The sequence below is a fragment of the Calidris pugnax genome, unplaced genomic scaffold (genome assembly GCF_001431845.1).
Source record: "Calidris pugnax isolate Ruff unplaced genomic scaffold, ASM143184v1 scaffold395, whole genome shotgun sequence".
NCBI lineage: Eukaryota > Metazoa > Chordata > Aves > Charadriiformes > Scolopacidae > Calidris > Calidris pugnax.
Window position 1 is genome coordinate 39,750 of NW_015091122.1, and position 13,895 is coordinate 53,644.

Genomic DNA, 13,895 nt, shown 5'->3' on the forward strand with positions numbered 1-13,895 from the left:
TCGGAAATAATAATAGTTTCTCACCAACCTGAGGGTTTCATTCGTGCCTTCTCCAGATAACAGGAAGTAATTTATCTTTTCCAACTGATACTTTTGTACATCCCAAGTAAAATTAATCAATTCTGATTTTAAAGTCAATTAGAAATAGATACACTCTGACACCGCACTGTTATCTTCATGAGTGAAATCACGAATTCAGACTCTGATAACAACACAGCACAACAAAAATTCTCTTATTCTGGGTGACAATTTCAAAATAATAAGTCTGGTTATTGCTTTTTTTTAAACTAGGTAATCACTGCTGCAATAATTACCTTGTTAACAAAACGGTCCAGAAGACATAGGTAAGAAGAGTTACTTTATAGTTTTTGATAAGCTGCCTTGGAATTCAGTAATGAAAAATGATGTGAAAACAAAATATTCCTGCATTTATTAACCACCAGCTTTACAAAGCCTTAAGTCAGCTAGGAGTGTTAAGCTACTGTTAAAGATTTAAAATAGCTTAGCAGTTAACGGAGAACGATGGCATCTGCTGAGTATTCAACAGTCACTGTGTGATGTTTGCTTAGAGCTGTGTCTAGCCCAAAGTGGGAAAGCATTCCTAAAAATGGCTTCCACAGAGAGATGGGTCACTGTGGTCTCTTCCGGGACCAGCTTTATGTTGTTGACTTCTATGGTATTAGCAGACCAGACAAAAAACACAGGAAACTCAACAAAAACAAACACTGGTCATCAAAGGTGTGTCTGGGAGGGAGTGACCCCAGTGCAGCAGGACATGGGAGCAATTTGGCAGACAAGGTGCTGGGGTCCCAGTAAACAAGGTGAGTCTGAGCCCACCGAGTGGCCCCATGACAAAGAAGGGCCGCTGCATCCAGGGCTGTGTCACCGAGCGCGCAGGCAGCGGGGTGAGATGGGGAAGCTTTGCCCTCTGCTCTGCAGGGTCCATCTGCTAGTGCTGGGTCCAGTCTGAGCTCCCCAGTATGACAGGCATCCATGTACCAGAGTCTGGGGAAGGCCACCAAGATGCTCAGGGGTGGAGCACAGGGCAGATGAGGAGGTGCTGAGAGAGCTGGTTCTGCTCAGCCTGGAGAAGAGAAGGCAAAAGGGGATCTTAATGTTGTCTACAGTGGGAGGGTGTCAATAAGATGGAGCCATACTCTTTACAGAAGTGCACAGGGACAGGAAGAGGGACAAGCAAAAGTTCCTACACGTGAAATTCCAATTTGATATATGGAAAAAAATATTCACTGTGTGGATCACCAAACACTCGACCAGGGCATAAAAGAGGCTGTGAATCTCCACCCTCAAAGATATTTATCTCTTGACTGGACAACCTTATCTAAGTTGGTCCTGATTCAAGCAGGGTTTCAGAGGCCTAAATTCCTACCAAAGTGATTTTGTGTTTATGTGATTCCGTCTGGATTTTTGTGTGCTTCACTGAAATAATAATAATTAAACATTAAACATTTGTCAAGGAGCTAAGAAACTCAGCTCTGTTTCTGATGGCAGCTGGCTGTGCAACCTTTAGTAAATTACGTGATCTTGGAAGGAAGAGGTTTGTCATACGCAAAGTCAATGGGGATCTGTTGGTTGAGAGTGGAAAAAGGGAGAGAACAAAGTCAGGGGCTATTTCAGGAGAGGGGATCCCATACTCTAGGGATAGCAAAATAATAAGGGTGTTCCTCGGAGTGAATTAAAGAATAAAAGCCAGGTATGACTTAGCAAATGTTCCTCGGAGGGAGCCCAGGGCTTTGAAGTACCAGAGAGCAATCCTCATTCACAGACTACTGCTCAAAAATCTAATAGAATCACAATATTTAATCTAATAGAATCACAATATTTTAACGATCCTGCAGGATTTTTTTGTTACCACATGAACATGTCAAACATGGAAGGGATTTAAACAATTCTGCCATGCAGACCCTTAGCCTCAGTGGTTTCCCAGTCAAGTCCCAGCACCAACAGCACTAACTTAGCATGTCAGTTCTGGCTGTAACAGCATGGTTAAGACTGCATTAGTGATTTGAATATCGCTACTTACAATAGCCCAACTGAGAATAAATCTATACATATTTTGCCACAAGAAACAACCTCTGTCCTGGTGACCTTGAAATCTGGATTGGACTGAGAAAGAAGGGAAAAAAATATTATGAATAATATTAAATATTATCTCTCAGAAATGAACTCCCAGAAGCACTGGTTTCTTTTTCAAACCTATGAAATGTGAAAAGCTATAAAGTATACATGGTTTTCCTAAAAAGCCTTTGTACAAGATCATCCTGCACAGTTGTAGCAAACTTTCCTGATCTCTTGAGGTTCTTACTAGTCAAGAGAAAGTTATGACAGGGAATAATAAGAAAATTCCGTCCTGTGTGTCTTCTGCTTCTAGAAAGCATAAGGAAAAAAGAAAATAATCACGTAGTCTCCTCTTTTCCCTACATAAGTAAACAAAAGTAAGGTAAAATCTTGGATATGTAGCTCCTCTGCCACTCAATTATATTCATCGGTGTTTGCCACATTGTTCTGGTGTTAATTCATTATTTGTTGTTCTAGTTCACTGATAGGCCATGATTTTTAAAAAGGGAAAGTGATCTCTGAAAGAGTGTGAATGTGAAGATTGCTTTACGTTCATCTGGCAAGCATAAACTAATCAGTAGTCTGTGCACCTGGAATGCATTTTTTTTCTCATGAATTTTACAGAGCAGATAGTGCCAGTGGAACTTGACTTGAGGCACCAGAAGCTGAAAAATAAAGAGATTAGGATTGCTGGGGTTGAACAACAATCACTTTTCTGAAACGCCAGTTACAAAAGGAGGAAAAAAATGGTAACACAGAGGACATCTTCTGTAGTGTCCTTGAGATGAAACGCTGAATGTTATTAATTCACATTTGCTTTAGTAACCTTTACCTTGGAAACCTAAAAAACAGTAAGATAAAAACAGAGACTGCAAATGGCCCCACTGCCCTAGGGATGTATGTACATGTTGGATTCAATAGGAGTCACACATACGTGTACTTGGGGTAGCATTCAGCTTCTTCCTGCAAACGCTAAACTTCTACTAAAGTTAAAATTCATTCAGACAGCCGGGGTTAAAGGTCAGAGTACACCTAGCTGCAGTTTTAGGAATCAAACAATCTGCAAAAACAAGCCTAATGGGATGTATGAGCTGGGAGACAGGACAAATACGCTGCAAAGGAAACCCAGCTATGCAGACGTGGAACTCCAGCTCAGGTCAGCCTGAGCCTTACTGTCCTGCCAGGACAGGAATCTGTACCACAACAACGCGTGAGAGGTGACTGTTTATGCAGGTAATGTGTGAGAGAGAAATTTCTGTTAACTAAGGCTTGCGGAACTCATTTTTACTGTTAATAATTTGAATGGACCATTTAAATACAGAACTGTCAATATAAGTGGTCAAATATCTGTAAAGGAACATAAAGACTTAAAGGTGCATAGAAAAGCTTTATGACTTCAGTACTCACAGGCTCTGCCTGAGCAGCACCTCTTGTTCCGTGCTGGAATGAAAGTGATTCCTGTGCTGGAAGTTATGTGCATTATATACCTTGGTCAATGATAACCGCGGATAATCAGCATTGAAACGTGTGTTATACGCTTCGGGGAAAACAATCTGAGTCGTTTTCCTGCTCATCCCCAGAAATTCTCACTCAGTTGTAGGCGTGGGAACTTTCTTACCATAGTTTATGTGTGAAGCAGGGAAGACAAGATGAATTTTCACACCCTTACCAGTTGTAAGAAAACGCTAAACATTGCATTTGCGAAGTATGTAATTTTCCTGAAAAATTGGTAAGGATATTCTCCTCCTCTTTGAAAATTAACGAGTCTTTTCCCTGATTTCAGTGCACGGAAAGTGAACTCTCCCATTCCTCACTGTCAAAAGAAGAGATGTATTATAATTTCTACATATTCACCTATGCAATAGTGCATTCTAGTTAAGAAAAAATACACTTGAAACAAGAAAGGTTAAGTATCTGCAGTAGATACATTAAAACCACAAAACCTTAACTGCATGTCACAAAGCCCACACTGCTACCACTGATGTTCCACTTGCTTGACTGGTAGAAACTCAGATTACCCAGTATGTCCCTTTGTGCCATCAGAAATTTGCAGTTATTAGTGCTACTGTGATAACTCAGCACTGTGGACGGCCAGAGGTTGGTTAAAGTATTCATGTAACTTCAGAGAAGCATTAGCCCAGCCTGCAGGGTTGCTTTGACGCTCAATTTTTACTGTAGTACGTGTATATAGATGTAAACACAGAGGTATATGTATGCTCTGTGTGTGTACACAGAACTCTCTTTAGGGCCTTGGCCCAGAAGGTTGCCGCGGGAGGTGAGGGGATGATCGGGCCCAAACGCCTCCTTGCTGCTGTGGGCAGCCCCACCAGCGCACGAGCAAACCCCACCCGCGGCCGGGGAACCGGGTGCTGTTGAGAAGCGTTCCGCCGGCCTTTCTACCGAACTTACCGGCCAGCGCTCCGCCGAGGCCCGGCCTCACAAACCGCAGCCGGGGCCGCCCCGTCACGGCGCGGCCCGCCCCTCAGGCCGCCGGGAGCGCGCGCGCGCGGCGCGGAGCACGCCGGGACTTGTAGTCAGCGCCCGCCGGCGGCCGCCCAGAGACTCGGCGCCTGCGCAGATCCCGCCCGACTTTGTAAAGTCGCTGCCTCAGGTTGGTCTCGCACTGGCTGCCATCTTGGCCGAGGGACGGAGGAGCTGCTACGCCGCCGTGCCCGGTGAGGGGAGCGGGGCTCCGCGCTGCGGGCGGGGTGGGATGGAAGAGGCAGTGTTTAGCGGTGGGGACGGGACTCTGAGGGGGCGCGGGGCGGCTCGGCGGCCCCGGCCGCTCTCCTCGGCTCCGGGCGGCCGCGGCGGCGGAGACAGGGGGGCGCGGGGTACCCCGGCGGGGCGTAGGCCCGGCTTCTTGAGGGGCTTCTTGACCCCGGGAAGGCCTCGCTGAGGGAGCCTCCCCCTCCTCTGCCGCGCTGCCCGCCCGGCCCCCGGCGGGGGCAGCTCCTGGGCCGGGGGCCGGGCTGGGACGGCAGCATCGCTCCTTGCCTGGGGCACGGGGCGGCGGTGCCGGGACCCCGGCGCTCCCCTACCGGGACTGCCCGGCCCCGCCGCCCTTTCTCGGCGCTGCTGGCCTTTTTGTACTCCGGCTGGTGGGGGACACCTGCCCGGAGCCTGGCCCGGGGGTGCTCCTTTCCCTCAGCTCCGCGTCGCTTGCTCCAGCTGCCCCCAGCGGTGTTTGTTCCCCGGCCGGACCCCACCGTCCCTTCCAGGCTCCGTGTCGCTGAGATCAGGCTCTAAACCTTCGCCCTCTGAGGGCCTTGGGGATTCGCTCCCGTCAGAGGCTTGGCTTTCCGGCAGCCGTTCCGTGGCACAGCCTTTGTATCCAGCTTCCCAGCTTTTGTATCCAGCCCCCTCCGAGGAGCCCGGCCCCGCTGCCCCGGGCTCCCCGGCCAGATGGGGCGGCCGCCGCTTCACGGGGCTTCGCTGCGTTTGTCTTGTCAGGGGACAGCCGTGCCTGGAAGTCGTGTTTCCCAGCGATAAAGCGTGACCGTAGCTGGAGGTTTCTACTGAACTGCGTTCCCTCTTGTAAACACGGCAGAATGGCAGCGCCGGTGCCGCCGGTTTATTTTGGAAACACGGACAAGTTCTAGCTGTTAACTCTCCCGCTTCCAGACAGGGTGTGTGTGACCTTGTGTGGCAGTAGTAGCCAGATAAAGGCAGAAGAGGGTGTTTGGGGGTGCCTTTGTCTAGTTGGCTCCGATATCCAAGAATTCAGCTCGTCCTAATAGCTGTAATTTGTCATGTTAAATTGACAAAAGAACTTCAGATCTGTGTGTGATGCAGAGAGAAGGGTGGGTGTAGCGTTTGGGATATCCCTTTTCATTTGTGTGCCATCCTTTAACCTTGAAGCTTCAGAGAATGTCCCCAGCAAAACTTATCTTTATAGCTTAGTTACAGTTGAAGAAATCAGAAACCAGGGTATTTTAGACACTCTTTTCCCAAGACGTGACTACTTATTTTAGTGAGTTTCTTATTGTTTTGTTTGCTCCCTGCTACTCATCCTTTACAAAGAGAAAAGGAGAGAAATCTGGACTGATATTTTTAAGAATACCGCCCATGTTGAGAGAATGACAGCAGATCCACCTATTGCTTGTTTGTATTTACCTGAAAAAAGGCATAGATCTTTAAGAAGGAAACGGAAACTGCAAGCTGTCTTTGGTTCTGAGAATTTTAATGCTTAAAAAAAATCTTGTTTGAAAAAACGTATTGAAATTATTTTCTCTCTTCTTACAGCAAAAGTCCAAAGAAGTTCTAATTGAATCATAGTTACATTGCTTATTGCTGCAGCCGTTTAAATCTGGACTCGGTCTAGTGTACATTCTTAGTTGTGGCTTGGCTGACAGTTTTAATCACTGCACTGGATGCATTCACCTCCAAGGGATTATTGGAATAATATGTAGCATTCTGATCCAAAGTGAATTTTCTTGTCTTTAAAACAAAGAACTGATACAGTGCATGTGAAAGATGATGTTCCAGTGGAAAATAACTGAGACTCCTGAGTGCTAACTTTGAAAGCTTCTTACAGATTAAACAGTTATTTTGGGGCTTAAGAGAGATTGAGAGAAGATTATTTATATGAATGTATTAGTTAAGCAGCAGCACCTTGTTTTCTTCCCTCAATTTTCTCTCTCCTCTTAAATTTCTGTTTCCTCTGTGGTGAAACACACCTGAAATACCACGTTTTCTTGTTCCTTTGTTTCCAAGTTTCACAATGGTTTGGGGAAGTTAACTGCAGAATAAATAAGCTAATAGGAAGACAGCTAGTAAAGTAGCATGATGTTTCTCTTGTAGAGTTTAAATTAATCACTATTCCCAAGAAAGCTTGCCTTAGAACTGCCAGAGACATTAATTTTCTTCTATTTTACAGCATATGCAATAGATAAGTTGCTTCTCAACAGCATTGTCAGTATGAGTCAATGCTAACATCGAAACAGATATCTTTTGTAAACTTAAGCTGTTTAAACAAAGTGGTAAATGCATTGTACCATAGCAAAGTGCTTTTCATGTTACGGCAAAACCAATTTGATTTCTGCTTAAAATCAGAAGGAAAGGAAAAGCAAAGAAGCAAAGAAAAGAGTATGGGGTTAGGGCAGAAGAAGAACTCCTTGCAAATGGTAATGATGAAGCTTCTGGGAGTGCTATCACTGGTGCTGTTTATTATTAAGCCTTTCTGTTTCGCTCTCCAGTTATGTTCCTCTAATGTTCCCATTTTTGTCAATCTGTACTTAGATATAGTTGAATGAAGTGCTTTGTGCCCATACACCTAAGGAAAGTGAATACATGTGCAGAACCTAGAGGAGAGTATTTGCCTCAGCTGCTTACTGTAACTGTACTTTGCCCAACTAGAGAAGCACTTTGAAGTATGTGCTCGCCTCAGAAGAAGAAGTAGACAAGCCATGATTATAGTCTGGCTTGGGAGTATTCTGTTTTTCTAGACATTTACTTTTTAGTGTTCCATAAATATAGTATTTTTAAAGGTTTCAAGCAATCCTTCTTGGACTTGGTTTGACTGTTACCTGAGCTGTATCTGCATTATTCTTCAGGTGAGAGGGATGAAGCAAAAAACCTACCTTTCCTTCTCCAAAGGACTTAAACATTTTCTTTAGGTGACTGGCATTCAGGTTTTACTTGCTGTAGTTCAGAGTTGCTGCAGTTGAAGGATTGATCTTTTTCTATATAAGAAATGCAAATTACCCTTAATAGAAATGAAGGTATCATAACAAACTGGGAAAGAGCATTTTAAAGAAACCAAGGCCCTGTTTTGTATGACCAGCTCTTAAGTTATGCCTGGAATTTCTACTTTTACTATACTGGGGCATAGAACAAACTTCTGGTAAAACATCAAGGGCAGATGTTTTTTTTTTTCCCCTCCAAGGAAGCACGATACTAGATCTTGTTACACTGGTTATTCAAATCATTTTTTAAAACTTGGCAGGATGTTAATATGCTGTTCTTTTTCTTTTTTTTTTTTAACATGTTTTATTACAGTCCTCCCATTTAGAAACTGATAATGCCTGCCTTCCACCCACCTGCCTGAGCTATTCTAAACTCTGCTGGTAGGAGAGGCCCATTGTTTCAGTCCTGAACAGAACTGCTTACGTGTTTGCATTTACATCATTGATTTTGAGGTTCAGAGCTTACACTCAGGTGGTATTGTTGTGGAGCAAGAAAATGCCTGTTCAGGTGGATTGTTAAAGTTTTATTGTGTGGAACCCTGTTTCTTTGATAAGAAGTTCTTCTTGATAGAAGTGAGAGAGAGGTGCCTTACCTTTAACCGGAAACGTGCAGCCCTGGGATTGGATAGGTCATGATAGGAAAGCTGGAGATTTCAAGAAGAGAGTATTAATATCAGCCTCTCTAAAATCTTTATGATCTCTGTTTTCTGTTCTGTATAGGTCTAGCTTTTTGTCAAGAATAGCCTTTAGACATACTTTTTCTCTCTTAGTGTTAGCTAGATACCTGGTAATCTTTTTAATGTTTAATACTAAGGAAAGAAAGGTCAGTTAAGGTTTAAAGCAATCTTGAATAGAAAATGGAATAGGAAAGTCAGGTCTACAATCTGGTTGTGATGTATTAATTAATTCATTAAATGGGTAGCTGTTTGCAGTGAAATGTCCCATCAAGAATATAAAATTTGTGACTGGGAGCATGTTCATTTACTTAAAAATAAAATAGGCTCTTTGATTCCTTCACTTTCACATGATTGTGATGGAACTTTTGCCTCTGCAAATCATTCCTAAGTGCTTACTGCCCTTTTTAGCTTTTGCTCATCCAGTACAGTGAGGAAAGCTAAGGAAGACTAGATGCTGAGCAAGTAGAAGAGTGTGTACTGAAACACAGAAGAGTGGATTGTGTTAATTTTTAACATGTTTTTGGTCAGTAACCATCCCTCGTGCCTGCTCCTATCCCCAGTGCTTGCTGTCTTTTAATTATATATTAATAATCATTACTGTTGCTTGACAGTTAGTGGTCAGATATCCAAATTCTTATTTCTCCACTGCTGGTTTAATAAACTTTTGAATGGATTAAGACCTGTTGCTCCAAATACTGCATTTGTACTTTTCTGACACCTTAATTTTTGCTCTGCCAACGCCGTGAGGTGCTCCTCTCTTGATTTATTTACAAAGCAGCTAGATGGAGTGAGTATGTTCTTTATAAGGATTCCTCAACTTTCAAGACTTTTTTTCTTCTTTGCTTTGTTAGAGCCTGAATTAATTGACGTTTGGATCACTCTGATTAATTTCTCTATGAAGGGCTTGCCTTTAATAGTGCGTTTGTACCTTGTGTGTATTGCCTTCTGCTGTAAATGTATCATTTCAGAGACTAGATAAAAATAATATAGCAAGTAATATGTGAAAATATTTAGAAGGTGGTAATGTGTTTGGTTTAATCCCTAACTGGGTTTGCTAACTTCTGTGAAAGTGATGAGCTGCATTTTTTCACTGTATTGTACCTGAAGTTGAACCCCCTTTCCCATCCAGTTGAGACCCCCTGGGGCGATCAGGCATGTGAAGGACACTGCAGTCTCTAAAGAAAGGGAGAAAAAAGAAAATACAGGAGCTTGAAATATAAAAACTTAACAGTGTGACACTAACTTGTTTTTTGTATAAGGATAGCAAAGCTGCTTCCACTCCTAAATGTATGCGATTCATCCAGTGTGTGTGTTGCCATCAGTGATGCAGTCTGCAAAGCAGCTTCTTATTCCAGGCATTTGAGGGGGAATAACCTGGATAATGAAAACAGGAAAGAGGAGGGAAATGCTGAAGGTTTAGGAAAACATTCTGACCACCTCACTCTCCATTTTAAAAACTTTCTATAGCCATTCAAACTAAGTAGCTGTCACCTCTGTCACCTGTGTTTTCAGTTTTTTTTTTTTTTACATTGATTAATGTTTCTAATTCCATTTAAAAGTCTTCATCACTTAAAGATACAGAGGAAAACTTAGGATCAATGGGCAGTGCTTCTGCAGGTAATTGGCCTACTCCATTTTGTGCTTGTAAAATTGAATTTACCAGTAAGACATTAAAATATCTTTTTTGTCTTTTGCAAACGCAGCGTGTGCTGGATATTAAAATGACCAATTTGTTAAACATTTGCCTGGCTCAAATCTAGTTCAGGTCAATGAATAAGCTATCACAAGGCAACCGTGTTCGCATTGTTCTTCTTTTTGCGCACCCGTGGAATCGGTGTATTTAACCCCTGTCTGAAATCTAGGCTGGGCAAGAGGATTTGCTCTGTGAGGAAAACTGTTGTGGTTGCTGATGCGTAGTTAGGGATTCTCAATGGTTTAAAGTTTTAAAACCTAGTCCTCTGAGGTGTGACATACTGTTACCTTTTTCCTTTCCCTTCCTTTTCCTCTCTTCAGGCCCTCAGAAATACAAGACATTTATGGCATTTGTAACAACTGGAGTTATTACAGCAAAAGATAACGTTTAAGTCTGGCTTTCATCTGGGATGTGAATGTCTGAACAAAATAATACTGTCCTGATGGTGATATTAGGGGTGACAATTCTATGAGACTGATGTTTGTTCACTTCGTAGCTGTGCCCTTCCCAGTGAACTGTATGTTTGAGTGTAGAAGATACCAACAAAATGAAATGCACTGTTATGGTTGGATGAAGTGGGAGTTAAGAGGGGAGGGACTTTGTGGACAGTAATAACAGTGGACCTAGTATGAGAGAGAGCCTGTGCCCCTGCTGGAATTTCCTTGCTTTTTGGAATTTCGCTTCCTATTTTTAAAGTAGTAAACTCTGTACTTTATATTTTGTAGTCCTACCTTCATAACTTATAATCAAAGGCAGGAAGGTGCTTATGCATTACAGATGAAATAAATAGTGTCTGAATGAAATTTCCTCACGTGACTCACACTTGGTTTGTATCTGGAAGAATATAAAATCAGCTTTGCTGCTTAAGGAAGTCATTACGTTAGAACCCTATGGGCCCATACTTCTCCTCCAGTACGTGAGTACCTCTTTGGTTTGCCACACAATGCACGGACAGGTAAGCTGTGAAGAGGTGTATGTGTGGTGTAATAAGTGTGTTCACACTGAATTACATTCCGGGTACAGAATACTTTGCCAGGGCATGCAAAGTATGCATGGTCTATTACAAAAAAAAAAAAAAGTTGTTTTGCAATTATCAGGAGCCCTAGGCTTTTTTTTCCCCTGAAGATTTACTGAATTTAAACAGGTCAGCAAGTGTCAATTTAGCACTAGAATTAGCACAAAGATAGGGAAGGGCTGTGTGACTGGGAGGAGCATAAAGGGGAAGGTGGGACCACTCCTTCAGCAATCTCCAGCGGCCAGAGCAGAACTTGCCATGGGTGCTCCCCTGATATCTCCAGTGACAGCCATTGCTCTCACTCCTGCCAGGCAGTGACCTCCGGCTCACCGTGTAGCTCAGGGGACAGTTCTTCATCACAGACCTGTGGGCTTTTAAGTGTGTCCCTGCAGTATGGTAATTCCCTTGAAATTGAAAGATACAATTCATGTTTGTTGTTAGCAGGTAATCCTGTTCTTTTTTTTTAAATGTGCAATTGTCAGCTCTTGATTCATGTTTGTTGTTAGCAGATAATCCTGTTCTTTTTTTTTTTAAATGTGCAATTGTCAGCTCTTCATGTAGAAGATCTAGGACATAAAGATTGAAACTTTCATTCAAGGGTTTTATTTATTACTAGAGTCAGAAGTCTTGGGTAACCTAGCATTTCGGAAAAGAAGTCTACTTTATCTTCTGATAAAGGGCAGAATGGTTTTAGGGCAGCCCCACAAAAAAAAAAAAAGTTAAATGGAAGTGCTGAGAATACTGAAATAGCGGTGCAGTTTTCAGCCATCTTTTTCCTATAGCTCTATTTTTCAGAGAGGCATGGACTGGAACATAGCAGGCAGCTGCATTTTGCAGAGTTGTCCGCTCCTGGCTATGCTTTCACATTGCCATCTGGTCACTCACAGAAGATTCCTAGCAAGCAGGTGATGAACTTCTTTTGCAATTAGAAAACATGAAGGTGATTCCTCTGGAACTCAAGATTTTGCTTGCAGAAGTTTGCAGTTCTAAAAGAAAAGAGTGACCTATAGTAGACTTTTTAGATATGTCAGTGCTTACTTAAATAATATCAGTTGTTTTTTTTTCCCTGAAATTCTCATGTCCATTTCATCTTTTGGATTTGTGTGCTTTACTTTAGTCATATGTAATTTAGATTGGAAATCTGTAACCTTTATTTCAGGCTGGCATTCAGTTTAGCACACAGGAACATCACTTCATTTTGTTGCAAATGTTTTGTTTTCGGTTCTAGTTTCCTTGATTGTTTGTAATGCTTACGTGTATTCGGAGAAACAGCTTATTTTTCTTGTGGAGCCATGTATGTATATTCATACCATACTAACTAGTTAACTGTAAGAATTTCAGTGCATTGGCTACAGTAGTTCTTGTTCTTACAGCTGAGTCAAAGTTAATCAAGAGGAATTGTGTCTTACACCATCTAATTTGCTAAAGCAAGTACAAGCAGCAAGTGACAAAGAACTTTCTTTTTCAAGAGATTTCAAATCTTCAGTGAATTTGGGAGTTGTGCTTGTCACTGGTACTAGAGAATGATTTATCATTTCTCAGATGAGCTTTGTCAGATGGATTGCAGGTCTGCACAGTCTGGTTTGGGGTGGTTTATCACCCAGGTACTAACAGTCACAATCTGTTTAACAGGATAGATTTTTGTCAGGAGATACCATTTGCCAGTAAGTTTGTGCTGATGCCTCCCTGGCCCCCGCTCTCTGGGTCCTTGGGGGCAGAGGCAGAGGTGTGTCTGGGGCTCTCCACACTGCTGTCCCCCGGGGGGTACCTGTGTACATTGTGAACCTCCATCTGTGCTATCGAACACTCGTCCCACAAGGTGCGTTGTGCGCTGTTCTGTACAGAACATACTAAAGAATCATCTTTGGGTTAATGTAGATATGTTTTTCAAAAGCATAATAAAGCTGGTATCTGCTAGATTGGGGTTTGCCCGGTGGCAGGTCTGGTTTTGGTTCTGGGTTTATAGACTGCTAGTACACAACAGCCTTTCAAAAGGCTACTTTTAAAAACATCCTTCAAAACAACTGTAATAGTGGCTGAAGCTGTCATTCTTAGTAATTAATTCAGTGTACTTTAATGGCCAAGCTTTCTGTTTTCTTTTTCCATTCCCCGCAGAGTTAAAACCTTTATGTCCGTTTATTTGGATAAGGGTGTGTGTGAACGGGTGATAATGAAAGGCAGTGCTGAGGATGGAATGGGGAAATGCACTGAAGCAGGCGTTGAGCTGTAAACAAGAATCAGAAACTAACGGCTGGAGATTACAAAATCCTCCCTAGATGCTGCCCTCTGTTCATAACTGAATCTCCAACTCCCTCTAGAATGACTTGTTTAAAAGCTGCGAGGTGGATGGTGAAACAGAAGGTAGTGGCCTTGTATTTTGTTTTCCTGTGAGAGTTTATAATATAAAGATAATACAGACACTTCAAAAGTACTGCGTTTGAAACACATTTAAAAATAGCTGTAATACAAAAGCATCGGTTTTCTTCTGATGCCAAATCACAAAATAACCAGTCAGTCAGCTAAAAATGAAGTGGTTCTCCAACATGTCTACTAATCTCAGCCTTTCATCTCTCTTTCCACGAGCACCAAATTAAGTTCTGCACTTTCTGAAATTTACTCATGAAGGTTAATGATTTCCACCATTTTAATTGGAAAATAACATAAAACTGTAATCTGAACTGTGCTGCTATGGTGGATATTTCTGTAATGATGAGATGTATGCACTGGGAACTGTGAAATGAGTGAAA

General features: G+C 42.5%; 1 protein-coding gene and 1 long non-coding RNA gene across 2 annotated transcripts in view; one reads left to right on the top strand and one right to left on the bottom strand.

Moving 5' to 3' along the window:
* Positions 1 to 407: 407 nt before the first annotated feature.
* On the bottom strand, positions 408 to 4,554 carry LOC106897612. The gene is made up of 2 exons (XR_001413803.1): positions 4,486 to 4,554; positions 408 to 1,084 (listed from the first exon to the last, which is right to left on the bottom strand). It is a non-coding gene; the product is annotated as an uncharacterized LOC106897612 (long non-coding RNA).
* Positions 4,555 to 4,679: 125 nt separating this feature from the next.
* The window catches only part of ITCH (itchy E3 ubiquitin protein ligase), a 69,029-nt gene continuing 59,813 nt past the window's right edge, over positions 4,680 to 13,895 (top strand). Inside the window, exon 1 of the mRNA XM_014958376.1 lies at positions 4,680 to 4,751. The gene's annotated coding sequence lies outside the window, so the exon portion shown is untranslated. The remainder of the gene's footprint in view (positions 4,752 to 13,895) is intronic.